Consider the following 13,327-nt stretch of genomic DNA (forward strand, 5'->3'; position numbering starts at 1 on the left):
CCTTCACCTTGAGTCCGTCCCCACTTAACTCCAGGAACCACCACTATTCACGTTCCATTGATTTCCTAAGCCTATTCGTATCGCTCCTCTTCCCGGTGCGGTTGTGGATATGTGGGCTGCTTTCCTTTCATAAATAAGTAAGCAGGTAGGTAGATAATGATAAGAGCTGGTGTTTATTAGTGCTTGGCTTGGCAGGGACGTTGCTGAGGGACTTCTCCTCCTTTGTTTTATTCCATCAGCAGCACAACCAGGGAGGTTCCCATTCGACAGAGGAGGAGACCAAAGCTCAGAGAGTGAGGTCTGTCTCCAACCAGGGGCAGAGCAGATGCCATGACCAAGTCTGATAGCTCCTCAGAAAGTTAACCATGGCCACTCCCCTCCTGGTGGAAGCCCAGCAGACATGGAGACATTTGTCTACACGGAAACATGGACACCAGTGTTCAGAGCAGTGCTAGTCATAACAGTCAGAAAGTGGGGGCCAAGGACCCATTGGCACAGGAATGTGGAGCACCCCACAAAGAGCAGCGAGCTCCTGCTCCGGAGAGGGGGTCCTTCATGGAGTCTCAGGAAGGCATCTGGGCCCACGTTTGGGGGTGTGGGTGGCACCAGATGTAAACTCAAAGGAGCGCCCGGGACTCCCAATGTCTCATCACCATTGGCCCAGCCTGTGCTCCTCAGGCCAGAAGCTGTGGCTATTGGCTCAGTCCGTGTCTCTGCTCTCACGCCTTGCTTGTGCCCGCAGGCCTGGGTGGCACCAGGAGTCCACGCAGCTGCACGCCCATACACACACACACACATGTAAACATACATGTGCACACACATACAAATACATGCGTATGCGAACACGTGTGCATGCATAAACACTCGTGCGTACACACACATACACACATGCCTGCGTGGGGAGAGAGCACACAGGGTGTCCGGAGAAGAGCACGCTTTGTTCAGCTGGGATTCTCTATCTTGGGCTTGGGAAGGACCAGGCACCCTCCAAGCTGACCAATGAACTTGCCAGCCCTCCCAGCTGTGCTGGATCTGACCCCTCACCAGTCTGCTTCCTACATCGCCTGGGTTCTGTGCCCCTTACCCACCCATCCCTCTCCCACAGGCCCCGCCCTCAGGGCCCCTCCGGCCTCCACTCACATGCACATGTGCATGCACACAGAGGACTTGCTCCTGCTGTTTGTGCTCCTCCCCGTATGTCCTCCTCCAGGGATGGGGTCTCAGGGCAGAAGCACTGGGGTGAAATGTGACTCCAAGGGAAGCGAGCCTGTGCTCTCGTTCCTCAGTTCCTCATCTACGTAAGAAAAGGCCAAACAGCAGAAAGACCGATCGCTATGATGTGCACTGGCCACCAGGGGGCACACACTCAACACAGGAGCTGCCCCTGGCCATCAGGGAGTGCCTCTTAGCCAGAAGCTGCACTCACAGCTGGTGAGCACCACAGCGATGGCGGGAGCCTCTCCCACCTCCGCAGCGGTGCTAAGGATGGCTCCTGGACTGCTAAACGGTGCAGGCCAGGTTGAGGGGCCCCCTGAGTGCACGAATTTTGTGCATCGGGCCTCTATTGCTTAATAATGTCTGCTGCCTTTATTGACTTCTAGCTCCCTTCCTTAGTAGACCTGCTCCATACGGACCCACCTTAAGGACATGCTGGCAGAAGAAGGCCTTACGAAGGGCCTCCCTCGGTTGTGTGATTCCATTGGTGTAAGACACCCGAATCAGCAAGTCCTCCAGGCAGAGAGCGACTGGTGGTGGCCAGGGGCCAGGGATCAAAGGGAAGGGGGTGACTACAAGTAGAGATAAGGTTTCTTGGGGTTGGGGGAAGGGTGATAGCAATATTCTGAAATTGGATGATGATGGTTGCCCAGCTCTATGAATATGCATGAATTGTTTAAAATCATGAACTGTATGTTAAATGTATTATTTCTAAATTTTCTTAAAGACAGGAATAGGGGACAGACATCCAGCCTGTCTGACCACATTCTGAGCACTCCTGTGGACACAACCCAGATCCACTCGCCTCGGACACGCCTTCCTTCCTGCAGTCCACAGAGTAAGTTATGCAGTCAGAGGCCAGTCCAGGAAGCACCAAGTGCCCAACCCCAGCCAACAGCTTCCAAGCGCCCATTGCTCTTCATCTCTGCTGCTGCCCCGAGCCTGGCTGGCCCCTGGGAGCCGGGAGCCCAGCAGGTTGCACGAGGGCTGCCCTCAGCAGCACTTCATGGTGCTCAGGTCACAGGCTGAGCCCACCCACCTGCCAGAAGGAGGCACCTTGCCCATTGACACCCAATAGCCAATCCCAGAAAGAGGAGGTGGCTGTACTCATGAGTTTTGTCTAACCACACTGTCAACAAATACTTGGTCTGGTCACCAAGGCTCCATATAAGTATTTCTCCTGCAAATCTCCCCAACACCATTCACCCCCGCCAAAGAAGACCCCGAGCAAAAGGTGACATGTCAGGCACAAAGTCATGTCTTTAAAGCTTGAGATTTTGAGGTTCAGAGCCTGGTTCTGCAACTTACCCATGCAATGGACTCCAGTGGGTCATTCATTTCTCCAAGACTCAGTTTTCCCACCTGTCAAATGGGCTAATAACTTTCACCTTTTTCATAGTTTTACTGGGAACTAGGAGAGGCTGTATCTGAATGTCCAAGCCTGGAGTGTGATCTCAGCACCTGGTGGCTGTTATATCATCTACTAGTGGCCCGGTGCACAAAAGTCATGCACGGGGCAGGGGTGGGGGGTGTTCCTCAGCCCAGCCTGCACCCTCTCCAATCTGGAACCCTTCCAAAGATGTTCTACTGCCGGTTTACAGGGGTCAGGCCTAAACCGGCAGTCAGACATCCCTCTTGCAATCCGGGACTGCTGGCTCCTAACTGTTCACCTCCCTGCCTGCCTGTTTGCCCCTAACCACTCTGCATGCTGGTCTGCTCGCCCCCAACTGTCACTCCCCCACCCCCTGCCGCTGGCCTGCTTGCCCCCAAATGCCTTCCCACCAGCCTGATCACCCCAAAATGCCCCTCTGCTGGCCTGCTCACTCCAAACTGCGCCCCCCCTTCTGCTGTCCTGATCACCCCCAACTGACTCCCACTGATGGCCTACTTGCCCCAACTGGCCCCTCTGCTGGTCTGCTTATCCCCAATGGCCCCATCCCCCACCAGCCTGATCACCCACAGCTGCCCTCCCCTCTTGGCCTCTAACCGCCTCTACCTCAGCCCTGCCACCATGGCTTTGTCCAGAAGAACGTCCGGAAGATCTCCTGGAAGGTCTCCCAGTCTAATTAGCATATTGCCCTTTTATTAGTATAGAGGCATGGTGCACAGGTGGGGGCCAGCTAGTTTTCCCTGAAGGGTGTCCCGGATAAGGGTGGTGTGCCAGGCCAGCCTGGGTGAGGGGCTGATGGCTGTTTGCAGGCCAGCCATGGCCCCTGGCAACCCAAACTCCCAGTCACTCCTTTTTTTTTTTTTTTTTCTGCACCTCCTTGAGTGGAGGCCAGGGCCTGCTGGAAGCAGATATCTGGGATTTATTTATCTTCTATAATTGAAACTTTGTAGCCTTGAGCAGAGGCCAGGACGGGAAGCTTGGTTTCCTCCATCGCCAGGGGCAACCCAAGCCTCCTGCTCACTCCAGCTCCATGGCCAGCACCATCTTGGTTGAGTTAATTTGCATACTCACTCTGATTGGCTGGTTGGCATAGGGGAGGTACAGTCAATTTGCATGTGTTTCTATTATTAGATAGGATATTAATAATAGAGGAATATGAAAATTGTATGGGACTCAGTCACAGTAATAACCAAACAGAAGGCTGCATGGGACAACAAGGCAAGCAGGGGTGTTAGTGAAGGACGACCAAATGACTGAACAGCAGGCTGCATGCGACGACCAAACCAGTAGGAGAGTTAGTGAGGGATGACTGAATAGCAGGCTGTGTGGGGCAACCAGGCTGGCAGGAGGGGGCAGTTGGAGGTGACCAGGCTGGCGGGGGGGGGGGGGGGGGGCATCTGGGGGCAAATAGGCCATCAGGGGGGCAATTAGGGGCAACCAGGATGGCAGGGGGAGGCAGTTAGGGGCAATCTGTCAGGCAGGTGAGCAATTAGGAGCCAGCAGTCCCAGATTGTGAGAGGGATGTCTGATTGCCAGTTTAGACCTGATCAGGCCTAAACCAGCAGTTGAACATCCCCTGAGAGGTCCCAGATTAGAGAGGGAACAGGCTGGGCTGAGTGGACCTCCCCCCATGCACAGATTTTGTGCTCCAGGCCTCTCGCCCTATATAATAAGAGCCCAGTGACTGAAACAGCTGAATGACTAGAATGACCAGAGGCCAGAATGACCCTGCCCCTTGCTTCAGCTGGCCCTGTCCCCCAGTGGAGACCCCCCGCACCTCGATTGAGGGTGTGGCCAGCCTGTAGCCTTTTGCCCCAGCAGAAACCCCTACCCTGATCAGGGGCATGGCCAGTGGCAAACTGCCCAAGTCCCCTTGTCCCAGGTGGCCCTGCTCCCAGCAGGAACCCCCACCTCATCCAGGGCCCCATCAGGGCGGGCAGGCCGGCCAGCCCCCACCCATGCACCAGGCCTCTATGTTATATAATAAAAAGGTAATTTGCAAATTGACCCTGACAGCAGAACAACCAGTCACTATGCGGCACACTGACCACCTCTAAGTCCCTTTCCCTGGCCGGCAGACTCTGATCGCCCGATGGCGAATGGGGAACCAGGGGTGGGTGGCAGTGGGGGTGGGGCCAGCTGCAGGCAACCAGGGAAGATGGTCCCAATTACTGCCCTAGGGACTGTACTGCTATCATATTATACTAGAGGCCCGGTGCATGAAATTTGTGCAGGGGGATCCCCTCAGTCCAGTCTGTACTCTCTCCAATCTGGGACCCCTCGGGGGATGTCTGACTGCTGGTTGATCAGGCCGGCAGTCGGGCATCCCTCTCACAATCCGGGACCACTGCCTCCATCTTGCTCACCTGCCTGCCTGGTCACCCCTAACTGCCCATCCCCCCCTGCTAGCCTAGTCGCCCCCAACTGCACCCGGTACACGGATTTGTGCATGGGTGGAGTTCCTTGGCCTGGCTGGTGATCGGGCCGATTGGGACTATTTTGCCCAGTCCCAGTAGGGGCCAACTGGAGCCGATTGAGGCCAATCAGGGCTAGCCAGCCAGGGGGAGGGTCCACGGGAGGTTGGCTGTGGGAGCACACTGACCACCAGGGGGCAGCTCCTGAGTTGGGCATCTGCCCCATGGTGGTCAATTCACATCATAGCAAGCAATCGACTGGTCATAACGGTTAGGCTTTTATATAGAGAGGTTATATCTCAATAAAGTCGGAGGGGAATTGTATAGAGGGAGAATTGGGGTGGGTTTGACAAGATTTTTTAAGTTTAAATTTGAGAAATCTATGTTGAGAAATAGATGAAACTACGTAGATGACAAATGTTGATACCTGTTGAAACTGGGCAGTGGGTACACTATACACACAGACTGCCTGTGATGGTGGGAATTATTATGTTAAAAAAGTAAAATAAATAAAATAACTTAAAATTGTTATCGTTTAAAAAAAAAAAAAAAGGTTGGTTCTGATTTCCCCAAGAGCCAGATTACAATTCTTATGTTTCTTTGGAAGAATTAGCGACCATCTATGAGGGAAGATGGTCAGAACCTGCACCACGCAGTGAGCCCCATAGATTTCATCCTCCTGAGGACACAGGGAGGGGGAGGGACATGAGTGGAGCTGGAAGACGGTTCTGCACAGTGGCTTTGACATTGAAAGTTCAGAGTCTCCTGTATAACTTCAGCCAAGTTACTAATTTCTCTGAGCCTGTTTCCACTGCTGTAAAATGGGTTTAGCAATAGGGCCCAACTCCTGGATGTCCATGAGAAACAAATAAATAACATGTTGTCAGTATGTATCGATCATCCAAGATGGCTGCGAGCAGGTGAACACCTAGCCGCAGCCGCACACAACAATTTCAATAAAATACAACTAAAATATAAAACGGACATTGCCCAGAACTACAGGAAGGTTGACTGACTAGAAATTCTACAGCGAGAAGCAAGGACAAAACCAGAAGGAGGCGTGGAGGAGCTGGAAAAGCCCAAGGTACGGAGACGCGGCGCGTGGAGAGGACAGAGCCAGAGAGGAGGGGGAGACGGAGTGCCTGGCAGGCGTTCCCTAGGGGAAAGGAGATAAAACTCCGACTGTGCTAGGCCCCCGACTGCTCTGAACCCCAGTTCCCCAGACCCCAGGGACCCAGGCTCAGCCATAGGGAGCCGGGCTGTAAGGCGGGACCCTGGGGAAGCGGGGGCGAAAGGAGGTCCCGGCAAGGAGGTCCCGGCGGCGCGCACACCGCGCGCAGAGAAGGGACGGTCGGCTGTGCCGCGGGATTGCACTGATGGGAAGGAGACTGGGGCTCCAGACTGCTCTGAACGCCACCTCCAACTCCACTTCCAACTGAACTGAACCCCAATACCGGGCTCATTGGGGGAGAGCATAGACTGTTTGGCAGCAGGCGAAAATCGAGGGCACCTTTCTCTCAGAGGCGCCGGCAGCGAGCACTGAAGAACCCGCATAGGGCGGGGCTGACGGAAGCCAAAGCTGCAGGCTCCACCCTGAAACCACGTCCCATCTGTAACTGCGAAATGCGACAACAAAATAAATCACAAACAAAAGAAATGGAGGACAAAAAGCGTCTGGATATAGAGTTCCAATCTACGCTTATAAGGTTTTTCAAGAATTTCCTAGAAAAGATGGATAAGACCTATGAGGATATGAAAAGAGACCATCAAGAAATGATAAGGGAACAACAAGAAATAAAGAATACATTGTCTGAAATAAAACATATTTTACAGAGTCCTAAAAACAAAAGGGAAGATCGCAAGAATCAAGTCAAAGATTTGGAACATAAAGAGCCAGAAGACACTCCTTCACAGAAGCTAGAAGGCAAGAGAATCCAGAAAATTGAAGATAATGTAAGAAACCTCTGGGACAACTTCAAGCGAACCAACATCAGAATTATGGGGGTTCCAGAAGATGAGAGAGAGAAAGATATCGAAAACATACTGAAAGAAATAGTGACAGAAAACTTCCCCCACCTGGCGAAAGAATTAGACTTACAAGTCCAGGAAGCGCACAGAACTCCAAACAAAAGGAATCCAAAGAGGACCACACCAAGACACCTCATAATTAAAATTCCAAGAGCAAAAGACAAAGAGAGAATATTAAAAGAAGCAAGAGCAAAGAAGGTAGTTACATATAAAGGAGCACCTATACGATTGTCAGCTGACTTCTCAACAGAAACCATGCAGGCCAGAAGGGAATGGCAAGAAATATTCAAGGTGATGAATAGTAAGAACCTACAGCCAAAGATAATCTATCCAGCAAAGTTCTCACTCAGAATCGAAGGTCAGATAAAGAGCTTCACTAATAAAAAAAAGCTAAAGGAGTTCATCACCACCAAACCAGAATTATATGAATTGCTGAAGGGGGTTCTTTCAGAAGAGAAAGTAAACAAAGATAAAAATTATGAACAACAAATACGTAACTATCAACAAGTGAATCTAAAAACCAAGGAAATTAAAAAAAAATCTGATGAACAATAGTAACTGTTGAATATAATAGAATCAGAGGTATGGAAGGGGAGTGAACTGATGATTCTTGGGGAAAAGGGGAGAGGGGGGCGTGGGAAGAGACTGAACATAAACTGTGCACCTATGGATGAGGACAATGGGGGATGGGGAAAGGACAGAGGGTGGGGTGGGAACCTGGTGGAGGAGAGCAATGGTGGGGAGGGGGGGAAGGAACATTTGTAATAATATGAACAATAAAAACTTATTTAAAAAAAAAATAAAATAAATAAATAAATAAATAAATAAAAAGAAATAACATGTTGTCAAGCACGGTCATTTTATCAGTACTTCCAGGCCAGTCCTGGACCCTCAGCCTCCCTCATTCACCCAGGAGGTGACCAGGTGTTCTCCAGCGTTAAACCTGAACTGCGTCTGAGCCTCCCAACCTCCATTCTGACCTTTGCTGCCTCCCCTGCCCCTGCTTCCCAGTGTTAACTTGTAGTGAGCATGTACAGCACGCTGCAGTGCTGGGCTCCCCACCTGATCAGCTCATTGACCCATGATGCCATTGGCTGCATTTGCACGGGAGGGAGCTGGGGCTCAGAGAGGTTAAGATTATGTTGGGGGCAGAGGTGGAATATTGGGGACCAGCTATAATGACAAGAAATAGATATCGTGCTGTTAACTGCGATGGCTTTGCTCTGATTACAGGAGGCACGTTCTAACCTGGCTGGGAGTTGCATGAGACCTGGGAGCTCGCCTGGGCAGGCGGCCCCGCCTCCCGCCGGAGAGCTGCCTGTGACCCCAGAAGGACTGACAGCCTTGTTGGGGAAACCAGAGGTGCCAGCCCTCTGCAAACCCGCCTGCGTGGCCTGCAAACTGTAACCTGCACCCACTTTGCATATCACTTCTTACTCCTTTTGCCCACTTCCCAGTTGTCTTTGCACTTGTACCAACAGAAGCAGCCGCTTGTGGTGGGGGCCCAGCAGGTTTCTGTGGCTGACCAGCTGCTCACCCACGCTGCCGGCGGGATTGGAGCGAACGCTCCTATGATTCAAGCGTGTCTCTGCTGAATTGGCGCAAGTAGTGCAGGCTGCCCGGACCCACTGGCTGTCCAGTTTCAATTAGACATCTAGGAAGTGGGCTCTATCAGGTGTCTGATTCCCCAAAGTTCTCCCAACATAGGGACTGAGGGGTCAGAATGAAGATCTCACCCCACCTAGACACATGTGCCATGCAATTCTTTATTCCCATTTTACAGATGAAAACACTGAGTCTCAAGGTCTACCCCAGCGGCAGAGACAGCCCCTTTCTGGTTCCACTTCTCCGGGGCTGGGTGTGAGTCTCACATCTCTGGGTCCTCCCGCTCCTCTCCCGCCCCGCCCGCCCCTCGGTGCCCACGGGAGCAGGTGGCATCCTGGGGAGGAACTGTGTGACCTCTCTGAACCCCAGGTCCGCATTGCGTCCCGCGCCCCCTCCTCACACCCTCACCCTCCTCATCCCCAGGCAGCGGAGGGGAAGCACAGAGCCAGGAACCAGGAGGTTCCCCTCTGAAGCCAAAATCGCTGTCACTCAGGGACAGAGAAGCCTTCCCGCGCTGCCCCCAGCTGGGGACAAAGGTGGGAGCACCGCCACCCGGTGGCGGGCCGCCGCACTGCAGTCCCCTCCGTGGGCAGAGGAGCTGTGGGCAGGAAGGCAGAGAGGGCTTGGGCCCTTGTGAGATGGGAAATCCAGCCAGGCCCTGGGGCAACGTGGCTTCTGGGCGGCAGAGGAGGCCCCCTTCCCTGCCCCCAGGCCTGGTCCCCCTGTTGAGGCTGGGGCACCACACCCCGCCCTGTGCTGTGTCCCCCAGAACGCCCCCCAATGGCACTTTCGAGCACAGGTCTTCGCTCTTCGTCTGCCCTGACCAGGTCAGTTCTAACAGGACTGGAATTATTTTAAATATATGTTTTTACTGATTTTAGAGGGAGGAGGGGGAAGTGATAGAGACATCAATGAGAGAGACGAGAAACATGGATCAGCCGCCTCCTGCATCCCCCACCCCCACCCACCCTGCCCCGGATCAAGCCCGCAGTTCCCGCCTGTGCCCTGACCGGGAAGAACCAGGGAGCCCTTGGTGCAGGGGTTGTTGGCCAGGCAGGACTGGAATTATTCTAAATAATTTTTATGTTTGTTACAGCTGACATTACAACATCATTAGTCTCAGGTGTGTAAGGTAGTGATTAGAACTTACATGACTTATGGAGTGAGCCCCTCAATAATTCTAGTGCTACCTTGCACCTCACAGCTATTATACTTCATTCCCTCTGACTATTCTGTGACCACGACTTGTGCTTCTCAGTCCCTCGTCTTTTCCACCCTGCCCTTCAGCCCCTCCCTTCTGGGAACTGTTAGTTTGTTCTCTGCATTTGTGAGTCTGTTTCTGTTTTGATTCTTTATTTTGTTTTTTATCAGTGAGAGCCTATAGTATTTTTCTTTCTCTGTCTGACCCTCCAGGCCCACCCATGCTCTTGCAGATGGCAAGAGAACATTATGCTAAGCAAAGAAGTCAGTCGGAGAAAGCCAAGCACCCTGTCATTTTACTCATATGTGGACACAAAACTGAAACTGGTAGACAAAGACAACAGAGGAAGTGGGAGGGGTCGGGAGGGAAGGACAAAGAGGATGGAGGATGGTGTGACTTTCAGCGGGGCACAGGGTACAATACACAGATTCTGTATCATAGGAACTTACACTTGAAACCTATATGATCCTATTACCAACGTCACCTCAATAAGCTTAATTTTTAAAATTGCATCAAAAAAATTTCTAGGAATAATTTAACCAAGGATGTAAAAATCCTGTGCTCTTAAAATCATAAGATACCAAGGAAAGTGAGAGGTTTGCAATGGAGAGGCAAGACAAGGAGTCCAGGCCACTAAGAAGGGGAGGTTTTAATCTGGAAGCTCACTGGTGCGAGGGTGGGCCAGGAAATTTACACCAAAAAGCAGCTAGGTACTTTTATACCACTGTTTGGTGAGGAATTCCTGCCTCAGGCCAGGGGTCTAGGAAGGCACCAGCTATCTTTGTCACCATCTACTTTGCAGATGCTTGCATGGGCTCTGGGCTTCTCCCTGCCTGACCAAACAAAAAAAACTGAAAGAGAGACAAATAAGTGAAGAGAAGGAGAGAAACCTCAATGTGAGACAGAAACATGATCGTTGTCTCCCATGCCCGATCAGGGTGTGTGCCCTGATGGGGAATCGAACCTGCCACCTCTTAGTGCAGGGATGACATTCCAACCAACTGAGCCCAACGGCCAGGGCACCACAGTGATCCTGAGAAAGAACAAAGTTGGAAGGATCAGACTACCTGATGTCAAACTATACTCCAAGGCCATAGTAATCAAAACTGCATGGCACTGGCATAAAAATAGACACACAGACCAATGGAACCAAAGAGGGAGCCCAGAAACAAGCCCACACCTTTACAGTCATTTAACATTTGACAAAGGAGGCAAGAGCATACGATGGGATAAAGACAGTCTATTCAATAAATGGTGCTGAGGAAAATGGACAGGTATGTGCAAAAAAAAAAAAAATGACCATGTTTTTATGCTATTGTTATGCCCAGATTTCGTGACCACCAGGGAGCCGAGTCTGATGCAATAGCAGAAAGCCTGTTCCATGCTAGCATGAGCTCTGTCCCACTTACACCAACAGCGGCATGGCGTAAGAGCACGAGCTTCAACAGTTCAAGGGGTTTTATAGGGGTGGTGATGTCACTGCTTTGGCTGACCCTGATTGGTTGGGTGAGGGCTAGGGTCCAGTTACACAAAATGGAGGATCAAGAGTTAGCCCCGCCCTGCCCTTTCATTCCCCCCTTGTCTTATGTGCATGAGTGAAATCATTGACTCAGCCCACTTCCTTTAAGGACATTCGCTGTTCTGTTATCTAGCCTTACTTAGCCCTGGACTTTCTCACTGGCTAGTAAAAATGTTCTTACAGTTTCCAAGACCCCCAGTACCACAGTTCCCATCAGTACTGTCCTCACTGAAGTCCAGTTCCCCTCCTGCAGGCATCCTCCTGGCCTGCATGGAGCCCAGGCTAGGGATATCACAGGTGAGGCCGCTAGTTGCCAGGATCCAGGCCATGCAGGAGCTGGGAGTCATGTAGTCAGGTCTGGGTGCCATCTACTTCAACAGCAGTGGGCGTGCTCAGGATAACAGTGTAGCGTCCCTTTGAGTTCTTGGGCAGTGAATTTCTTTACCCACATTAAGTTTCTGGGCTACGGGGTCTGTGGTGGGCACTGGCAGTGCATCTGGAACAAGCAAACTGCATAGCCTGTAAGGACTTGAGCAAGGGAATGGTTATGAATTTAAACTTTCAATTTCTTCCTGACCCTGTTATGCCCAGACTTCGTGATCCCCAAGGACCACCAGGGAGCCGAGTCCGATGCAATAAACAAAAAAAGCCTTTTCCATACTAGCATGGGCTCTGTCCCACTCAGGCCAACAGCATGGCGGAAGAGAGTGAACTATGCCAAGCCCTGGGGTTTTACTCCGGTGGTGATGTCACTGCTTTGGCTGACCCTGATTGGTTGTGTGAGGGCTAGGGTTCAGTTACAAAATGGAGGATAACTCCGCCCTGCCCCACAGTGGAGTCAGGAGTTTATCCTCGCCCCGCCCTGCCCTCTCAACCCTGGGAAGGATGGAGAGATGTTTACCATACATGATCCCAAAAAGAGGGGAACCAGTCCCAGTACAGGGTACACTTGGCCCATAGAGGGCGAAGGGCAGGGGGTTGGTCCAATTTTCACTGGTTCTAGGACACATTTAGTTAAACTCCTTTTCTGAGTCCTCTCATACCTGTCCTGAAGCTTGAGCTATACTTTGAGATGCCTTGGCTACAAAGGTTGGGCTGTTATCTGATCCTATGACTATTGGCAACCCGAATCTAGGTATAATCTCCTGGAGTAATCTCTTGACTACTATAGAGGCACTTTCTGTCCTAGTGGGGTATACTTCAACCTAATCTGAAGTGTCTACAAAAACTAGACCTTAATGCTGGTGGTTTAATCTCTGAAATCCACCTACCAATGCTCTCCTGGGAAAGTTCCCTGGGGCCCGAATTCCCAGGTGGGCCCCCTTACCTTGCTTAGCATTTACCTGTGCACAGACAGTACTTCTAGCAACTAGACTTTTAATTACCTTATAGTATCTGCCTCACAGAAGTTCAGAAGTCTTGGTGACACCTAAGTGGGTAACCTGATGTCACCGGGCAACAAACGTCTGACCTAGAGCCTCTGGGACCAACAGTCTGTCATCTGGTAGGGTCCACCAACCATCTGGTCCTTCAATGTGTGAAAGAAAAGAGCCACATGCTGACCTGACAAGCTCAGGGAAGGCCTGCATGGCAGTCTTGCAAACCCAGAGACCTAAGATAACCACAAAAGATGGTTTGAAAATTAAATATCTAACAGGTTTTAGTAGGTAGTCATGTCCCAGATATTTTCCCAGACAAAGATCAACTTTGATCCTTTTACTGAGTCCATTTGCCTTTTTGCCTCTAAGATGAGATAACATATCTATGAGATGTCTGGGTAACTTGTAACTTCCCTTTTTCTGGAGCCCCTGGGACACAACCAAATGTGGCGGGCACCAGGACAGATGCCTCAAATACATTCGTTATTATGTTAATTGTTCATGCACTCACCTGAGTACATGTCCATCATTTTACTTTTTATCCAATCCCAGGAGTTTCCCACCGCTTTGCTTTCT

This window comes from Pipistrellus hanaki (assembly GCF_964339955.1).
Source record: "Pipistrellus hanaki genome assembly, chromosome: 4".
In the NCBI taxonomy this organism is placed as follows: Eukaryota; Metazoa; Chordata; class Mammalia; order Chiroptera; family Vespertilionidae; genus Pipistrellus; species Pipistrellus hanaki.